The 19,839-nt window shown below is 54.1% G+C and overlaps 3 pseudogenes; all 3 read left to right on the top strand.

The window, feature by feature from the left end:
- The first annotated feature begins 1,331 nt into the window (after nt 1-1,331).
- On the top strand, nt 1,332-3,788 carry LOC148314305 (18S ribosomal RNA; annotated as a pseudogene).
- A 2,410-nt stretch (nt 3,789-6,198) lies between these two features.
- LOC148314304 (28S ribosomal RNA) lies at nt 6,199-10,884 on the top strand (annotated as a pseudogene).
- Nucleotides 10,885-16,326: 5,442 nt separating this feature from the next.
- LOC148314303 (18S ribosomal RNA) lies at nt 16,327-18,783 on the top strand (annotated as a pseudogene).
- The last annotated feature ends 1,056 nt before the right edge of the window (nt 18,784-19,839 follow it).

Below are 19,839 nucleotides of genomic sequence, written 5' to 3'. Positions count from 1 at the left end.
AGGGTGTGTGAAATATTAGAAGTGAAATCCGTAGACTTTTTGTTTTAATTTGCTGTTACCCCGGTTAACTCTGCAATTGGAAGTACGTTTTATATATGAGGAAGGTGGTTGATCCAAAAATGGTACCGGGCTGAAACGTCTCAGGGTGCTTCTGGCAGTCGTATTTAACGACAAATCCCGCAGAAGGAACCTTCCTCAGCCCTGAGACGCCCGTGAGCAATGACCCAAAAAACCCCTCTGGGAGCAGACCTGACCCGATGAACTGCGAGTGATATCTGACCGTGCGCTCGTTGCCGGCTAGGGCTGATGCTACCGTAGCACACCCTGCAGCGGACGAGGATAAACAAAAAATTACTGCAGAGGCACACTTGGCAAACCCCTGTCTCAGGGCAGTTGACAGCTTGATCTGCGGCAAATGGCTTGAAAGTTGAACTTACGCTGGTGATGGCAAGGCAAACCCCTGTCTCAGAGCACAGTTAACAGCTTGATCTGCGACATATATATATATGGTGGCTTTGATCTTGCCTACTCGTGGCCGGCTAGGGATGATGCTACCGTAGCGCATACCCTGCAGCGGACGAGGAAAAATAAAAAATTACTGAAGCCGCATACTCGTCCGGCCAGGCATGGCTAGGAATGAGAAGCAACCGACAGCGGACGAGTCTAATATAAATAATCCTGGAGAGTGTATAGGAGCACTATAAGAGGGTCAAACCAAGTGTGATGGCCGGGCCCCCATTCCTACAATCCTCGTAGCCGGCCAGGCGTGCTCTGTCAGTAAAGCTGCCGACAGCGGACGAAGTGAAACAAAAAATGCTGGTAGAGTGTCACAGGAGTACTTTAACTCGGGGGTAACCACAGTGACGGTGAGCCTGTTATCCGCCTCGTGGCCTAGTCGGGGGGGATGTGCATGACACATCGTGACCTACAGAGGACGAGATTAAACAAAAAGATTCTGTGGCCCATGCCATGTGTCTCACACTGGCGTTTACTGGTTGAGTGGCCGTGAGAACCTAGTCTCTCAAGCGCCTGAGCCCAAACCCCCAGAGACAACAATCTCTGTGGAGTGTACGGAACGATTGGCTTACGCTAGTGCACGATACCGCAATTGAATCACACAGCTTGATATGAGCTTCAGTGAATGCCTGTGGTGTGGTATATCACACCCACCCTTGCTGGTAGCTGTATGCTCAATGGATCTATGCATAGTGGAACGTGAGAGAGATACGCTTGGATGCCAGCAAGACATCCAAGCTCTGATGATGATAGACAAGCCGGGTGTGTGTTAGTTAGTAAGGGATGCTACTGCTGTGTCCCTGGAAGCTCTCACATACCCGGTTGATCCTGCCGGTGGTCATATGCTAGTGTCAAAGCTTAAGCCATGCATGTCTAAGTACGAAAGGCAGGTGCTGGGGTGGAGACACTCTGGACGCCTAGTCACGAGAGACCGCGGACGGCTCATTACCCAGTCATTGTCTGCAGTGGCCAGTTCCAATCAATTCGATCGGATAACCATGGTAAATCCAGAGCTAATACGTGCAACCTATACTCTGACGCCTCTCTCGAGACTGACGAGTGCTTTTATTAGACCAATCTGCCAAGGGAGCAATCCCTGACCGGCTTAATGGTGACTCTGGATAACCTACAGCTAAGCGAACCCTCTATCCTCGCGGATACGAGAGACGCTGCCACTATGAGTGACTGCCCTATCAGCTTAATCGCACGTTATAAGCGTCCGATGGCTATGACGGGTAACGGGGAATCAGGGTTCGATTCCGGAGAGGCAGCCTGAGAGACGGCTACCACGTCCAAGGACGGCAGCAGGCACGCAAATTACCCACTGTCAGCCGACTCAACCACCTCCCAGAGGTGGGCTGTCAGACGAGGTAGTGACGCTATCTAACGAAGTGAGATCAGCCCCCTCGTGGGGCCTCGCTATCGGAATGAACGGTCTTGGGTTCCTCGATCTGATCGGGAGCTATACAGTAAACAAGCCGTTGAGAACCAACTGAAGGGCAAGTCTGGTGCCAGCAGCCGCGGTAATTCCAGCTTCAGTGGCATATATTAAAGTTGCTGCGGTTAAAAGGCTCGTAGTTGAACTTACTGTCCGAGTGGCAGAGGGTGGACGCTGGCAGTGGTTGGCATACTTGGGGCTTGGTGACTGGATGTTGGTTGATTGCCTCGTGCGTCTGCCTCCCAGGATCTTTGTCTCAGGGGCCTTCTCACTCCCGTCCGTTACATGCCCACTGCTTGCTCGTGGACAAACGTGTCGCAGACCCTCTCTCTCGTAGAGTTGGGCCTGCGACTATGGTCACCCTGATTAACTCAGAGTGCTCAAGGCAGTCACACATAAGGGTCCTCGTGGCCCTGTGACACAGGGGTCTTCGTACCTCCTGGTTGTTGACGGTCTTGCTCTTGCATGGCACGTCGGAACACGGCCTCGGGTGCTGGCTACCGGTCGTAAAGGTCAGATCAGTTACTTGTCAGCCCCGAGGCAATGATTAAAAGGGCTTGTCGAGGGCACTGGTATTGCGAGGCGAGAGGTGAAATTCTATGACCCCCGCAAGACCTCCTGAAGCGAAAGCGTCTGCCAAGGATGTTTTCATTAATCATGAACCACAGTTAGAGGATCGAAGGCGATCAGATACCGCCCTAGTTCTAACCTTAAATGATGCCAACTGTCAATCCTCCTGGTACCCTTATATACACACGGGCCAGGAGGGAAGCTCCCCTCATCACGGGAAACCAGAGTCTCTGGGTTCCGGGGGGAGTCTGGCCGCAAAGCTGAAACTTAAAGGAATTGACGGAAAGGCACCACCAGGCGTGGAGCCTGCGGCTTAATTTGACTCAACACGGGCAACCTCACCGGGGTAAGACAACTGCATGATGGACAGACTGAAGGCTCTTTCTCGAGTTAGTTGGATGGTGGTGCATGGCCGTTCTTAGTTGGTGGAGTGATCTGTCTGGTTAATTCCGATAACGAACGAGACTCTCTCCTGCTAAATAGTCGGTTGGATCTTGATTGAGAGGCAAGCGGGGAGCCTGAGTTGTGGTGCCTTGGTGTGTGTGTGTGTGGTCGGCGTGTCTCCTTCGGGAGTGCACTGCTGTGTCGCATATACTTCCTCTCGGCATCCACGCTCACTCCTCGTCCTCCAAGTCCATCGGCCTGGTTAATTGGTCTGAGATAAGAGTTCTTCTTAGAGGCATAAACGGTTTGTGCAGCCGTGTACGAGAAACAGAGAGCAATAACAGGTCTGTGATGCCCTTAGATGTTCCGGGCAGCACGCGCGCTACAATGCAGGATTCAGAGGGTGCCTTGCTGTCCTCCCTCTGGGAGGCAGCTGCATATGTCCTTCGCCGTGACGGTGTGGGTAAACCTTTGAACTTCCTCTTGCAGCTCGACGACACGCTTGACTGCGAGTGCCAGTTGAGGACCCGCTTCTCCTTCACGGGGGTCGCGTGCGGTTGTGCTTCTGGTACCGGTCAATACAGTGTTGTGCTTGCCTGGGACTGGGGTTTGCAATTGTCGCCCACGAACGAGGAATGCCTAGTAGGGATGGGTCACTCAACCCATCCCGACTGAGTCCCTGCCCTTTGTACACACCGCCCGTCGCTACTACCGATTGGGTGTACCAGTGAGAGCCTCGGACAGGCTGAGCTTACCTTTGTCATCTGCTTCGCGGCGGTGGCAGGGTTGCTTGTGACTGGAAGAGGTTCGAACTGATGCACTTAGAGGAAGTAAAAGTCGTAACAAGGTTTCCGTAGGTGAACCTGCGGAAGGATCATTACTGGTATACGAACCCTGTGATCACGCCCCCCTGTGGCGGCATCGTGGCCTGGCACAGCTCTGTGCTGTGCTGGGACGATGTTAAAAATAAACGCACCCTTCCTCTGTCAGGCACACACTCGATCACAGTGCATAGGCTTAACAGCCGACACCCTACAAACAACCCTGGGTGGTCTTTCACTCGGTGTGTGGTAGCTATGAAGACCATAGCAAGTTGTGAGAAGCTCGGTCAGCCGTTGCCGGTGACCGCTACTCCAACGTCGAATGCATTCGCACCCCGTCAAGAAGAGAGGCCGTTCACGCGCATCATCACACCATCTCCTCGAGCCCTCTATATATCCGGTAAAGGTCCGGGTGCGTGAGGAATCGATACATGGTGGTGTGTGCTTGTGTTTTGTGGCTGTGAAAGCTCGACCTCGTAAGCGTTATGACACCCTTGCGCAGGAGAAGAGACACACACAGACATACGGAAGGCCCATGTGCCATACGCTTCACATCATTACCACACCCTATCCTTGCTGGGGGAGACAGAGATCGTTGGAGCTTTGCTATGCAATACTACTCCTTCACGCTCAGTTCTCCTTGCTGGCTTGTGTGCGGCGTGTGTCGTGTGGTGTTGGGGCGGCATATGCGGTTCCCTCAGTCACAGTATCTCTATATTCTCCTCGGTGTGCACTCGCGACAAGAGGCGGCCAGTAGCAGGTGTCGATCGAGTTATGACGGGGTACTCCTGCATGAGAGTGGTGATCACAAGTGTGCTAGCAGCTCTACTCACTCCCTGTGTGCCCTGAAGGTGGGTGCCTGCGTGTGTGGACTCTACGTACCTTGTATGAATTTGGCTCAGCATCAGCTGCTGCCTTACCGACCTGCTCGTGACCGAGATGCCTCTGTTGTGCATACACTGCTAAAGGTGTGGTGTCCCTGTGCTGCATCGTAGGCCAGTGGTTCGTGGCAATCACACGTCGGGGGCTATATACTTCCCTAATGGTGGGAAGGCATAGCGTCCGGCATTGACGGAAGGAATACCGATGAAGGCCAAACTCACACACACACTGTGTGTGTGTAAGGCTGCTGTGATAGACGGTTCGATGACTTCGAAGGGCAAACCCCTTCCACAAGCCAACTCGATCGATCTCTTCCCCGACTCTTTCGCTTATCGGCAAGTGAGTGGATATACACAGCGTGACACTGTGATCCGCCACACCTTCCCAAGGGTGGTGCCTTCCTCTGAGTTCTATGGCAAACCTCATCTCTATCCGACTCTCTCAAGCCTTGTGCTCTCTCCCCCTGGTGCGAGTGTTGTTCTAGTGGTGCTGTCATTGCCTAGCGCGAAGGTATCGTTGCTCTTGGTCAAAGGGACCTCGAGAGACGCACACACCTTAGCATCTGGCATGTGACGCTGTACCTACGACGGCAGCACTCAAAGGGGGATACGGATCTGTGGCTTTGAGAAGAAGGAGAGTAAGAGGCATAGCCAGAGCTCTGAACGGGGTTGGCACATGGCTGGACCCGCACTAAGTCACACTGCTGTAACACGAGCTCACAACAACTGTCGTGAGAGAGTTGGGGGAGACACACTTGGCTTTGTAGGAGGTGGGTGCGTGCGTGATGTCAAGCCTGACTGGTACGAAGCTTAGTGCCTCACTGCATCCCCCTGTGGGGCAGTAGGGTTGCTCTGTGAGTGCTGGGAAGGCTCATCATCGTATAGCCAGAGGAGAGATAGAGGACTCTGCACCTGGTGTGCGGTCTGACACTCTCTGAAGCTACCCTTCAAGCATCATTCGCTGTGAGATCAAGGGAGAGAGAGAGAGATGAGGCCTGCGAGATGTGAAGCCAAGGGTAAACGAACACAAGCTGGCGCCTCACTGCATTCCCCCTGTGGGACAGTGGGTTGAAAGGCCGTTGTGCGAGTCCTTGGTGTGATCATCCTCGCGTGTGTGGTGGTGTCCTAGACGAGAGAACTCTGATGCGTATTCACCGCTGAGACGACACCCTACTACAAAGCTGTGGACTTAGCTTGCGTGCTGGATCGAGAAACGAGAGTCTCCCTGCGGGGAAGACCACTCACTCCTTCTGGGGAGAGACTCGCTTGCTGCCTGTCCGTCAGAGTAGTAGTCACGTCTCGGGTGTTATGCGGACGAGAAATGATCTCCGAAGGGGCTCACTCGACCTCCCTCTCTGTGACAAGGTCTACGAGATGTGAAGCCAAGGGTACACAAAAACACAAGCTGGCGTCCTCACTGCATTCCCCCCCTGTGGGACACAGTGGGTTGAAAGGCCGTTGTGCGAGTGCTTGGTGTGATCATCATCCTCTTGCCGTACGTCACGTTAGAGCTCACAGCGGCTGTCTCAGCAGTGTGCCACGGTCATATCATCGGTGTACTACCCGCTCCGTCACTATATGTGTCTCACCACATCATGTCAGGAGGGATTACCCGCTGAACTTAAGCATATCAGTAAGCGGAGGAAAAGAAACCAAATGGGATTCCCTTAGTAGTGGCGAACGAAAAGGGATGAGCCCAGCGCATAACGTTCCGGGCCACCCGGCCTGAGGACGGATGTTGCGTTAAGGATGTCGGTTTACCCTGCAGCCGTAGCCAAGCTAAGTCAGCCATGAGTGGTTCCAAGCTGTTCAACCAGCAAGGCTCCATGGAGGGTGGTAGACCCGTGTGAGGTTACTGCAATGCTGCATGGGCACGCCGGCATCCCTTGAGTCGCGTTGTTTGCAAATGCAGCGCTAATACAGGTCGTAGACTCGATCTAAGGCTAAATATCACCACACAACCGATAGCCGACAAGTACCGTAAGGGAAAGTTGAAAAGTCCTCCATAGCGGAGTATGAACAGACCGTCAGACCACCTTGGGTATAAGCCAACGGATCCTGGAAGGCCATTGCCACACGACTTGTCTTGCGCTTGGGTGCATGCCTCCTGGTGCCTTCCTGTCTCGCTGTGTGCTCGCAGGGGTTCGTCCCCTCCTGCCACGGAGACTTGGTGTCAGAGCAGCCCCTTGTGCCTAAGACTCGGTTGAGCAGCTAGCGTTAATCAGGCCCACCAAGTCCATTGCGAGGCCCCCTGAGGTAATGATGCTGGGGAGAGATGGCTGATTGAGCGCTCGGCGGTGGGTAGGGTATTACTCCCTCCCCCGTCGGTAGGTGGTACTCAGCCTACCTCGACGATCCTACCATCGCTCTCTGGGCTGGTCCTCTTGCGATGAGACTTCCGTGCGCGGAGTGGAGACGGCTGATCGGCCTCACAGCGAGGCCGTCACAGTGGGGAGTCGATATAAAGGTTCACTCCCCCGTGTCTCTCCCACTACCGCCGTAAGGTGATATTCCAGGAACCGTCGGTCACGTCTCGAAACACGGGCCAAGGAGTATAGCATGTGCGCAAGTCGAAGGGTCCCACAAAACCCGGAGGCGAGTGAAGGCAAGTGTTGCTTACAGGCCTGATGGCTAGCATCTTGTTATGCGACTGCCCGCAAGGCCCGGACTCGCACTGTTCACAGCCCCTCTCGTAAGGGGCCGTGGCATGTGAGTACCGCAGAGCGCATATGCTATGACCCGAAAGATAGTGAACTATGCTTGGCGAGGACGAAGCCCCAGGAAACTGGGGTGGAAGTTCGTAGCCGTTGTGACGTGCAAATCCATGGTATCAGTTGAGCATAGGGGCGAAAGACCTATCGAACTATCTAGTAGCTGGTTCCATCCGAAGTTTCTCTCAGGATAGCTGTAGCCGGGAGACTGATACAAAGGTGCCCTGACAATGAGTTTCATCCGGTAGAGCGAATGATTAGAGGCTCTCGGGGACGCAATGTCCTCGACCTATTCTCAAACTACCAATGGGTGAGCATCCCCGCAGTCCTTACTGCTGCGAGGGGTGTCAGCTATGACTCTTGCGTCTCCTGGGAGAGAGACTCTCTCTCCCTTGAGCTCAGACCTTGTAGAAATCATACCGGCTATCAGTGGGTCTGTTCTGGTAAGCAGGACTGATAATGAGGGATGAACCTAACGCTTTGCTAAGGGGCCTAAGTGACAGCTATTTCTTGTTACCATTGGAAGGGTGTTGCTAGCTGAAGACAGCAGGACGGTGGTCATGGAAGTCGACACCCGCTAAGTAGTGTGTAACAACTAATCCTGCCGAAGCTGGCAACCCTGAAAATGGATGGCGCTAAAGCTCTCCCCCGATGCAATGCCGTCGGCACAAAGCTTCCTGAACGCAAGGGAGGGTCCTCCTCCCGGTGATGGTCCGATGTGCCGACGAGTAGGATGGGCGTGCCGGTATGCGTTGAAGGTCTCAGAGTGATCTGGACTGGAGCTGCCGGCAATGCAGATCTTGGTGGTAGTAGCAAGTACTCTAGCGAACAATCTGGAGACGTGAGGATCTGATAAGGGTTCCGTGTCAACATTGTTTGCACACGTGTCAGTCGTTCCTAAGCCAACCGCTAACGCGGCATGGGATTGCAGCCAGAGGAGTCTCGAGTTGAACTCTTGAACCGCCCCGAAGGTACAGACACGCACACATGATCTGGCACCTCTCTCGAGCTCTGCTGCCACGTGTTGTGGTCCCCTGAGGGTTACATACGTTCGAATGATAGGACCTCTTGACTCTTCGAAGCTGTACTGTCCTGGCGAAAGGGGGGCCGGGTAACTTCCCAGCACCCCGCCTGGTCTTCCTGAACCGAAACCTCTCTCCTCTGGGGAAGGTAGTAGGTGTTATGGCTGCTGCATGCAATGTGCTTACAGTGGCTATAACGTTGGCAGTGGACCGTGCGAGGGAGATCACCCTCCATGACAGCACACTTCTCCCTGAAAAGGGCTCTTTACGAGAAAGGCATACGAGACAGGTCTTGCTCCCATGGCAGATCTCCTCAGCCTTAGAGTGCGTCGTGCGTACACTGTCAGCCCGTGAAGAATAGACCCTGGATGATGTTTGCCATCGGAGCCCCCTGTTGGGCTCTCCTTGGTATCATCAAGTTCAGCTAACATAGCTCCACACTCAGTCTCTATCCCTAGCGAGAGAGCCGCAGTTGGAGTGCTGTACAACCCAGAGTCCAGGCAGGAACGTACCCGATTCCGCATCCGGTGTCAAAGGTTGGTAGCCTCTGCAGAGTCAGACACATGTAGGTAAGGGAAGTCGGCAAACTCGATCCGTACCTTCGGCAGAAGGATTGGCTCCTACGGTCGAGCTGCATGCCGGGCCTCGCCTACAGGGCTCTGTAGTAGTGATTCGCATCAAGGTGCTTGACCCTTGCCTCACCCGGGTGTCATGCCTGTGGTGTGGAAGAGGCTCTCTGGTCCTTGTGCATTCGCGAAACTTTGCCTGGGCTTGGCTCTATCTCCTAGCTTGGGACTCGCGTCCTTTGCGTTCAGAGGAGAAGGCTGCAGCACCTTGTCGGCCACTCGAGAACTGGCACGGACGAGGGGAATCCGACTGTCTAATTAAAACGTAGCGTCGCGCCAGCCCCTCTTGGGTGCTGACGCAACGTGATTTCTGCCCAGTGCTCAGAATGTCAAAGTGAAGAAATTCAATGAAGCGCGGGTTAACGGCAGGAGTAACTATGACTCTTTTAAGGTAGCCAAATGCCTCGTCATCTAATTAGTGACGCGCATGAATGGATTAACGAGATTCCCACTGTCCCTATCTACCGTCTGGTGAACCAACAGGCAAGGGAACGGACTTGCATGGACACAGCGGGGAAAGAAGACCCTGTTGAGCTTGACTCTAGTCTGAATTTGTGCGGGGACATTGGAGGTGCAGCATAAGTGGGAGGGCTTCGGCCCGGCTCTTGAGATACCACTACTCCCTTCGTCTCCGCACTTCACTCAATCAAAGGGAGTGTATAACGGTTGCATGAGATCGTCAGAGTTGCTGGCGGTAGCCGAAGGCACACGCTACACGGAGAGGAGGTCCCTCGTGGGTGTTGGAGAGTGTGTGCTCGCGCCTCGTGTGCTTGTGCCTCTCCTCTCCTACGCTGGGTCTCTCCGCTCCTGCGGGTGTCCCGAGGTTGCCAACACGCCGGCCTCTGCCTCTGGTCCTGTTGAGGACAGATTCAGGTGGGGAGTTTGACTGGGGCGGTACATCTGTCAAATGATAACGCAGGTGTCCCAAGGCCAGCTCAACGAGACCAGAAACCTCGTGTAGAGCATAAGGGCCTATGCTGGCTCGATCTGGACTTACAGTACGAGTACGGACGGCGAAAGCCAGGCCTATCGATCCTTTTGACGGTTAGAGAGTTTATAGCAAGAGGTATCAGAAAAGTTACCACAGGGATAACTGGCTTGTGGCGGCCAAGCGTCCTTAGCGACGTCGCTTTTTGATCCTTCGATGTCGGCTCTTTCTATCATTGAGTTGCAACCGGCGCCAAGCGTTGGATTGTTCACCCGTACTTAGAGAACGTGAGCTGGGTTTAGACCGTCGCGAGACAGGTTAGTTTTACCCTACTGAGGCCTGAAGGCTGCGGCCGATTACCTATCAGCCGCGCCTGACGTATCGCTATGGAAGCTGTGGCCAGTACGAGAGGAACGTCACAGCCGAGCCTCTGGACCTGTGCTCACCCGAGCGGGTGTCGGCACTAGGACATGCTCGCTGCCAGTAAGACTGAACGCCTCTAAGTCTGAAAGCATTCCAGTACATGAGCGATGCTACTTGCAGAAGACCTCTTGGTTACGGTCGGTGGTGGTGACCCTACCACTCGACCGGACGGCACAGGGCAAGGGGAGCCTTGAGCTCTCGAGACCATGCTTTGCTGGGCGAAAGGACAGATCACCCTCGAGCCACGCAGCATGGTCAACAGCCCAGCTACCAGAGCGTCTAAAGGAAAAGACTGCCAATGGGACCCTCTGGCGATTCGAGGCCTCCGGGGTGCCATGCTTCGGCTTGGCTACCCCTCTGTGAGACCTGTGTACCTCACGGTGCACTGATGGTAGTCAGCTTGGGTCCCTCTGGTCATAACAAGCTTGTATAAGCTAGCCGGATATGGGGACTTCTGCCCGAACCACCTGTACACGACAGGAGAGAATTCAGGATGGGAGCTGTAATCACGCTAAGCGGTCTATGCGAAGTGTTAAGGCTCAGGCCCAGCTGGATCTGGTTCACTCGGATCTCCGAGTTTGGGACGTGCTGATGATGATCAGAGATCCGATCAACCTCCCTGGTATCCTTGGGCTGCCAGGGGGTTGAGAGCATCAGACACGACCAAGGAATGGCTAAGACACTAAGTGATACGATCAACCTCCCTGGCATCCTTGTGTAGCAAGGGAGTGTTGTGAGGACACCGAATGGCTAAGACTCTGTACTGCTGGGGCACAGTCAGAGTTAGATCTGATCAACATCCCTGGCAGCCTAGTACTGCCAAGGGTTGTTGTGAGCATGGCATAAGTATCGTACGGCTTAGACACTGTTGGTAACCTTTGTCTCAGAGAGGTTTGCAGCTTGACCTCAAGGCATCGGTTGAAATCAGAGAGTTGGAGCACTTCCCTTGGTAGGTCCACTCCCAGAGAGGTTTGCAGCCTGACCTCAAGGCATTGGTTGATATCAGAGAGATGGAGCCCTCCCCTTGGTAGGTCCACTCTCAGAGAGGTTTGCATCCTGACCTCAAGGCATTGGTTGAAGTCAGAGAGTTGGAGCCCTTCCCTTGGTAGGTCCACTCCCAGAGAGGTTTGCAGCCTGACCTCAAGGCATTGGTTGAAGTAAGAGAGTTGGAGCCCTTCCCTTGGTAGGTCCACTCTCAGAGAGGTTAGCAGCCTGACCTCAGGGCATTGGTTGAAATCAGAGAGTTGGAGCCCTTCCCTTGGTAACCCCTGTCCCATAGGGGTCTGCAAGGGAGGTCGAAATATGAAGCTAAGATTGATGTGACTGAGACTGTCAGAGAGACACCCTCCTGGGGCAGAGGGCTGGCGTACTGATCTGGTTGAGACTCTAAGTGTCAAAGGCAGGCCCTCCTGGGGCAGAGGGCTTGCTATGACCGATCTCTGCAGGAGACTGTGCCATGGAGAAGAACCTAGAGAAGAAGCAAGGATCATACACCGCAGTCGGTACTGTCCTTAGCTTCTTCTCTGGTTTTTTTAAAGGTCAATTGATGAAGGTTTGTCTATTGAGAGGTGTTTGGTCAGCTGTGGACCTTGGTAGAAGTACCCTGGGGGCGGGGAGGACGCGCAGGACGCGCTGTGATCCTTTGATGGACTGGAGCTTGCTCTTGGCTAGCTGTGACCCTGCCGATAGCAGCGACAGAGGCATAGGCCTCAGTGTCTCTTGGACTGAAGCTTGCCCATGAGCTCCTTGGCTGGCAGTGACCCTGCCGATCCGGACCAGAGCTTGTGCAGCCGGACTGAAGCCGAGCCAAGTTTCTCCAAGGCTAGGGCTACCGATGACCAAGCGACAAACATAGGCCTCAGGGCTTCCTGGACTGAAGCTTGCCCATGAGCTCCTTGGTTGGGTGTGACCCTGTTGATACGGACCAGAGTTAGTGCAGCCGGACTGAAGCGGACCCAAGTTCCTTCACAGCGAGGCTTAGCAGTGACCAAGCGACAAACATAGGCCTCAGTGTTTCTTGGACTGAAGCTTGCCCATGAGCTCCTTGGTTGGGTGTGACCCTGTTGATCCGGACCAGAGTTAGTGCAGCCGGACTGAAGACGTGACCCCTTGTCTCAGAGGGATTCGCAGCCAGACCTCCAGACAGAGGTTCAGATCTGAAGCAGATCCCTTGGCAGCTCCTGTCTCAGGGAGGTTTGACGACTGAGCTCAAGGCAGAGGTTCAGATCAGAGGCAATAATATGTGGTATTATATGGGCTGGATGGATGGATGGATGGATGGATGTTCAGAAATTGGTCTTGATCAGATCCGGCTGAAGGCCTATGAAGGGTCCTGTGACCCATAGGGGGCTTTGAAAGCCAAGCGAGATGGACGTCGATGACATGAAACAGCGGCAAGCCCTGGCTCCCACAGGGGTCTGTAAGGGAGAGAATATCAATGGATGAAAAGAGCTGGTCCCTTGGTAGCTCCGGTCCCAGAGGGGTCTGACGACTGAGCTCAAGGTATAGGTCGAAAACTGAAGATGGTCCCTTGGTAGGTCCGGTCTCAGAGGGGTTGGCCAACTGACCTCAAGGCATAAGTTCAAATCTGAAGCTGAACCCTTGGTAGCTCCGGTCCCAGAGGGGTCTGACGACTGAGCTCAAGGTATAGGTCGAAATCTGAAGCTGGTCCCTTGGCAGGTCCGGTCTCAGAGTGGTTTGCCGACTGAACTCAAGGCAAAATTTCAAATCTGAAGCTGAACCCTTGGTAGGTCCGGTCTCAGAGGGGTTGGCCGACTGACCGCAAGGCATTGGTTGAATTCTGAAGCTGGTCCCTTGGTAGGTCCGGTCCCAGAGGGGTCTGACGACTGAGCTCAAGGCATTGGTTGAATTCTGAAGCTGAACCCTTGGCAGGTCCGGTCCCAGAGGGGTTAGCCGACTGATCTCAAGGCAGAAGTTCAGATCTGAAGCTAGTCCCTTGGCAGGTCCGGTCCCAGGGGGGTTAGACAACTGACCGCAAGGCAGAAGTTCAGATCTGAAGATGGTCCCTTGGCAGGTCCGGTCCCAGAGGGGTTTGCCGACTGAACTCAAGGCAAAAGTTCAAATCTGAAGCTGAACCCTTGGTAGGTCCGGTCCCAGAGGGGTCGGACGACTGACCGCAAGGCATTGGTTGAATTCTGAGCTGGTCCCTTGGTAGGTCCGGTCCCAGAGAGGTTGGCCAACTGAACTCAAGGCATTGGTTCAGATCTGAGCTGGTCCCTTGGTAGGTCCGGTCCCAGGAGGGTTAGACAACTGACCGCAAGGCAGAAGTTCAGATCTGAAGATGGTCCCTTGGCAGGTCCGGTCCCAGAGGGGTTTGACAACTGACCGCAAGGCAGAAGTTCAGATCTGAAGATGATCCCTTGGCAGGTCCGGTCCCAGAGGGGTTTGCCGACTGAACTCAAGGCAAAAGTTCAAATCTGAAGCTGAACCCTTGGTAGGTCCGGTCCCAGAGGGGTTGGCCGACTGAACTCAAGGCAGAGCATAAATTGACAAAAATGATCGATTCCTTTGCAGGTCCGGTCCCAGAGGGGTTGGCCAACTGACCTCAAGGCAGAAGTTCAGATCTGAGCTGGTCCCTTGGCAGGTCCGGTCCCAGAGGGGTTAGCCGACTGATCTCAAGGCAGAAGTTCAGATCTGAAGCTGGTCCCTTGGCAGGTCCGGTCCCAGAGGGGTTAGACAACTGACCTCAAGGCAGAGCATAAATTGATGATATGATCTTTTCCTTTGCAGGTCCAGTCCCAGAGGGGTTGGCCGACTGATCTCAAGGCAGAGCATACATTGATGAAATGATCGATCCCTTGGCCGGTCCAGTCCCAGAGGGGTTAGACAACTGAACTCAAGGCAGAACATCGATGGATGAAAAGATTGATCCCTTGGTAGGTCCGGTCCCAGGGGGGTTTGCCGACTGAACTCAAGGCAGAGCATAAATTGACCAAATGATTGATCTCTTGGCAGGTCCGGTGCCAGAGGGGTTGGCCAACTGAACTCAAGGCAGAACATCAATCGATGAAAAGATCGATCCCTTGGTGACACACTCGCCCCACTGGAGTCCGCAAGGAATGAGGTTCAAAATTGCCGCATGTGCCTTGGTTACCCACGGTCCCACAGGGGGTCCGCAAGGGGGTCGTGGATGAAAGCCGATGCTGGAGTCCATCCCTTGGTAACACTTGCCCCACTGGAGTCCACAAGAGAAGCGGTTCAGAATTGATGCAGGTGCCTTGGGGACCCCCTGCCCCACTGGGGGTCCCCCGCGGATGGAGATGGATGTGTTCGGTCCTTGCGGCCACTCGGTAACCCTTGTCCCACAGTGGTATGGTCGGTAGGAGTCTCGGAGTCCCCTGCTCCCACGAGGGTTGCCAGGGGCCCATGACCCCGAAATCACCCTCTGGGCACCCCCCTGTGCCGCAGGGGTGGTCCCCGGCAAGTCCTGAAAATTCGGAGTCAGACCCTTGAAGTCAGTTGATCAACCCCGCTGCGAGCGCAGGTAGCCAACTGAAGCACGGTGAGGCGTGAAAAACTCAGTTCAGACACACCCTTGACACCAGTTGCCGGAGCGACTCTCGTCAAGGAAGAAGTTGAAATTTGAACCTGGACCCTTGGTAGCTACGCTCTCAGAGGGGTTTGGCGACTGCTCCCAAGGGTGTGTGAAATATTAGAAGTGAACTCCGTAGACTTTTTGTTTTAATTTGCTGTTACCCCGGTTAACTCTGCAATTGGAAGTACGTTTTATATATGAGGAAGGTGGTTGATCCAAAAATGGTACCGGGCTGAAACGTCTCAGGGTGCTTCTGGCAGTCGTATTTAACGACAAATCCCGCAGAAGGAACCTTCCTCAGCCCTGAGACGCCCGTGAGCAATGACCCAAAAAACCCCTCTGGGAGCAGACCTGACCCGATGAACTGCGAGTGATATCTGACCGTGCGCTCGTTGCCGGCTAGGGCTGATGCTACCGTAGCACACCCTGCAGCGGACGAGGATAAACAAAAAATTACTGCAGAGGCACACTTGGCAAACCCCTGTCTCAGGGCAGTTGACAGCTTGATCTGCGGCAAATGGCTTGAAAGTTGAACTTACGCTGGTGATGGCAAGGCAAACCCCTGTCTCAGAGCACAGTTAACAGCTTGATCTGCGGCATATATATATATGGTGGCTTTGATCTTGCCTACTCGTGGCCGGCTAGGGATGATGCTACCGTAGCGCATACCCTGCAGCGGACGAGGAAAAATAAAAAATTACTGAAGCCGCATACTCGTCCGGCCAGGCATGGCTAGGAATGAGAAGCAACCGACAGCGGACGAGTCTAATATAAATAATCCTGGAGAGTGTATAGGAGCACTATAAGAGGGTCAAACCAAGTGTGATGGCCGGGCCCCCATTCCTACAATCCTCGTAGCCGGCCAGGCGTGCTCTGTCAGTAAAGCTGCCGACAGCGGACGAAGTGAAACAAAAAATGCTGGTAGAGTGTCACAGGAGTACTTTAACTCGGGGGTAACCACAGTGACGGTGAGCCTGTTATCCGCCTCGTGGCCTAGTCGGGGGGGATGGGTCTTGCTTGCCTTGCGCTTGCCTGGCTTACATCGTGACCTACAGAGGACGAGATTAAACAAAAAGATTCTGTGGCCCATGCCATGTTTCACACTGGCGTTTACTGGTTGAGTGGCCGTGAGAACCTAGTCTCTCAAGCGCCTGAGCCCAAACCCCCAGACAATCTCTGGACTGTACGGAACGATTGGCTTACGCTAGTGCACGATACCGCAATTGAATCACACAGCTTGATATGAGCTTCAGTGAATGCCTGTGGTGTGGTATATCACACCCACCCTTGCTGGTAGCTGTATGCTCAATGGATCTATGCATAGTGGAACGTGAGAGATACGCTTGGATGCCAGCAAGACATCCAAGCTCTGATGATGATAGACAAGCCGGGTGTGTGTTAGTTAGTAAGGGATGCTGCTACTGCTGTGTGTGTCCCTGGAAGCTCTCACATACCCGGTTGATCCTGCCGGTGGTCATATGCTAGTGTCAAAGCTTAAGCCATGCATGTCTAAGTACGAAAGGCAGGTGCTGGGGTGGAGACACTCTGGACGCCTAGTCACGAGAGACCGCGGACGGCTCATTACCCAGTCATTGTCTGCAGTGGCCAGTTCCAATCAATTCGATCGGATAACCATGGTAAATCCAGAGCTAATACGTGCAACCTATACTCTGACGCCTCTCTCGAGACTGACGAGTGCTTTTATTAGACCAATCTGCCAAGGGAGCAATCCCTGACCGGCTTAATGGTGACTCTGGATAACCTACAGCTAAGCGGACCCTCTATCCTCGCGGATACGAGAGACGCTGCCACTATGAGTGACTGCCCTATCAGCTTAATCGCACGTTATAAGCGTCCGATGGCTATGACGGGTAACGGGGAATCAGGGTTCGATTCCGGAGAGGCAGCCTGAGAGACGGCTACCACGTCCAAGGACGGCAGCAGGCACGCAAATTACCCACTGTCAGCCGACTCAACCACCTCCTAGAGGTGGGCTGTCAGACGAGGTAGTGACGCTATCTAACGAAGTGAGATCAGCCCCCTCGTGGGGCCTCGCTATCGGAATGAACGGTCTTGGGTTCCTCGATCTGATCGGGAGCTATACAGTAAACAAGCCGTTGAGAACCAACTGAAGGGCAAGTCTGGTGCCAGCAGCCGCGGTAATTCCAGCTTCAGTGGCATATATTAAAGTTGCTGCGGTTAAAAGGCTCGTAGTTGAACTTACTGTCCGAGTGGCAGAGGGTGGACGCTGGCAGTGGTTGGCATACTTGGGGCTTGGTGACTGGATGTTGGTTGATTGCCTCGTGCGTCTGCCTCCCAGGATCTTTGTCTCAGGGGCCTTCTCACTCCCGTCCGTTACATGCCCACTGCTTGCTCGTGGACAAACGTGTCGCAGACCCTCTCTCTCGTAGAGTTGGGCCTGCGACTATGGTCACCCTGATTAACTCAGAGTGCTCAAGGCAGTCACACATAAGGGTCCTCGTGGCCCTGTGACACAGGGGTCTTCGTACCTCCTGGTTGTTGACGGTCTTGCTCTTGCATGGCACGTCGGAACACGGCCTCGGGTGCTGGCTACCGGTCGTAAAGGTCAGATCAGTTACTTGTCAGCCCCGAGGCAATGATTAAAAGGGCTTGTCGAGGGCACTGGTATTGCGAGGCGAGAGGTGAAATTCTATGACCCCCGCAAGACCTCCTGAAGCGAAAGCGTCTGCCAAGGATGTTTTCATTAATCATGAACCACAGTTAGAGGATCGAAGGCGATCAGATACCGCCCTAGTTCTAACCTTAAATGATGCCAACTGTCAATCCTCCTGGTACCCTTATATACACACGGGCCAGGAGGGAAGCTCCCCTCATCACGGGAAACCAGAGTCTCTGGGTTCCGGGGGGAGTCTGGCCGCAAAGCTGAAACTTAAAGGAATTGACGGAAAGGCACCACCAGGCGTGGAGCCTGCGGCTTAATTTGACTCAACACGGGCAACCTCACCGGGGTAAGACAACTGCATGATGGACAGACTGAAGGCTCTTTCTCGAGTTAGTTGGATGGTGGTGCATGGCCGTTCTTAGTTGGTGGAGTGATCTGTCTGGTTAATTCCGATAACGAACGAGACTCTCTCCTGCTAAATAGTCGGTTGGATCTTGATTGAGAGGCAAGCGGGGAGCCTGAGTTGTGGTGCCTTGGTGTGTGTGTGTGTGGTCGGCGTGTCTCCTTCGGGAGTGCACTGCTGTGTCGCATATACTTCCTCTCGGCATCCACGCTCACTCCTCGTCCTCCAAGTCCATCGGCCTGGTTAATTGGTCTGAGATAAGAGTTCTTCTTAGAGGCATAAACGGTTTGTGCAGCCGTGTACGAGAAACAGAGAGCAATAACAGGTCTGTGATGCCCTTAGATGTTCCGGGCAGCACGCGCGCTACAATGCAGGATTCAGAGGGTGCCTTGCTGTCCTCCCTCTGGGAGGCAGCTGCATATGTCCTTCGCCGTGACGGTGTGGGTAAACCTTTGAACTTCCTCTTGCAGCTCGACGACACGCTTGACTGCGAGTGCCAGTTGAGGACCCGCTTCTCCTTCACGGGAGTCGCGTGCGGTTGTGCTTCTGGTACCGGTCAATACAGTGTTGTGCTTGCCTGGGACTGGGGTTTGCAATTGTCGCCCACGAACGAGGAATGCCTAGTAGGGATGGGTCACTCAACCCATCCCGACTGAGTCCCTGCCCTTTGTACACACCGCCCGTCGCTACTACCGATTGGGTGTACCAGTGAGAGCCTCGGACAGGCTGAGCTTACCTTTGTCATCTGCTTCGCGGCGGTGGCAGGGTTGCTTGTGACTGGAAGAGGTTCGAACTGATGCACTTAGAGGAAGTAAAAGTCGTAACAAGGTTTCCGTAGGTGAACCTGCGGAAGGATCATTACTGGTATACGAACCCTCTGATCACGCCCCCCTGTGGCGGCATCGTGGCCTGGCACAGCTCTGTGCTGTGCTGGGACGATGTTAAAAATAAACGCACCCTTCCTCTGTCAGGCACACACTCGATCACAGTGCATAGGCTTAACAGCCGACACCCTACAAACAACCCTGGGTGGTCTTTCACTCGGTGTGTGGTAGCTATGAAGACCATAGCAAGTTGTGAGAAGCTCGGTCAGCCGTTGCCGGTGACCGCTACTCCAACGTCGAATGCATTCGCACCCCGTCAAGAAGAGAGGCCGTTCACGCGCATCATCACACCATCTCCTCGAGCCCTCTATATATCCGGTAAAGGTCCGGGTGCGTGAGGAATCGATACATGGTGGTGTGTGCTTGTGTTTTGTGGCTGTGAAAGCTCGACCTCGTAAGCGTTATGACACCCTTGCGCAGGAGAAGAGACACACACAGACATACGGAAGGCCCATGTGCCATACGCTTCACATCATTACCACACCCTATCCTTGCTGGATGAGACAGAGATCGTTGGAGCTTTGCTATGCAATACTACTCCTTCACGCTCAGTTCTCCTTGCTGGCTTGTGTGCGGCGTGTGTCGTTTGGTGTTGGGGCGGCATATGCGGTTCCCTCAGTCACAGTATCTCTATATTCTCCTCGGTGTGCACTCGCGACAAGAGGCGGCCAGTAGCAGGTGTCGATCGAGTTATGACGGGGTACTCCTGCATGAGAGTGGTGATCACAAGTGTGCTAGCAGCTCTACTCACTCCCTGTGTGCCCTGAAGGTGGGTGCCTGCGTGTGTGGACTCTACGTACCTTGTATGAATTTGGCTCAGCATCAGCTGCTGCCTTACCGACCTGCTCGTGACCGAGATGCCTCTGTTGTGCATACACTGCTAAAGGTGTGGTGTCCCTGTGCTGCATCGTAGGCCAGTGGTTCGTGGCAATCACACGTCGGGGGCTATATACTTCCCTAAAGGTGGGAAGGCATAGCGTCCGGCATTGACGGAAGGAATACCGATGAAGGCCAAACTCACACACACACTGTG

The sequence above is a fragment of the Idiotropiscis lumnitzeri genome, unplaced genomic scaffold (genome assembly GCF_059441095.1).
Source record: "Idiotropiscis lumnitzeri isolate Australia: NSW breed Sydney's pygmy pipehorse unplaced genomic scaffold, RoL_Ilum_1.0 HiC_scaffold_334, whole genome shotgun sequence".
Classification (NCBI taxonomy): Eukaryota; Metazoa; Chordata; class Actinopteri; order Syngnathiformes; family Syngnathidae; genus Idiotropiscis; species Idiotropiscis lumnitzeri.
This window is presented reverse-complemented; position numbering and strand designations above follow the sequence as displayed.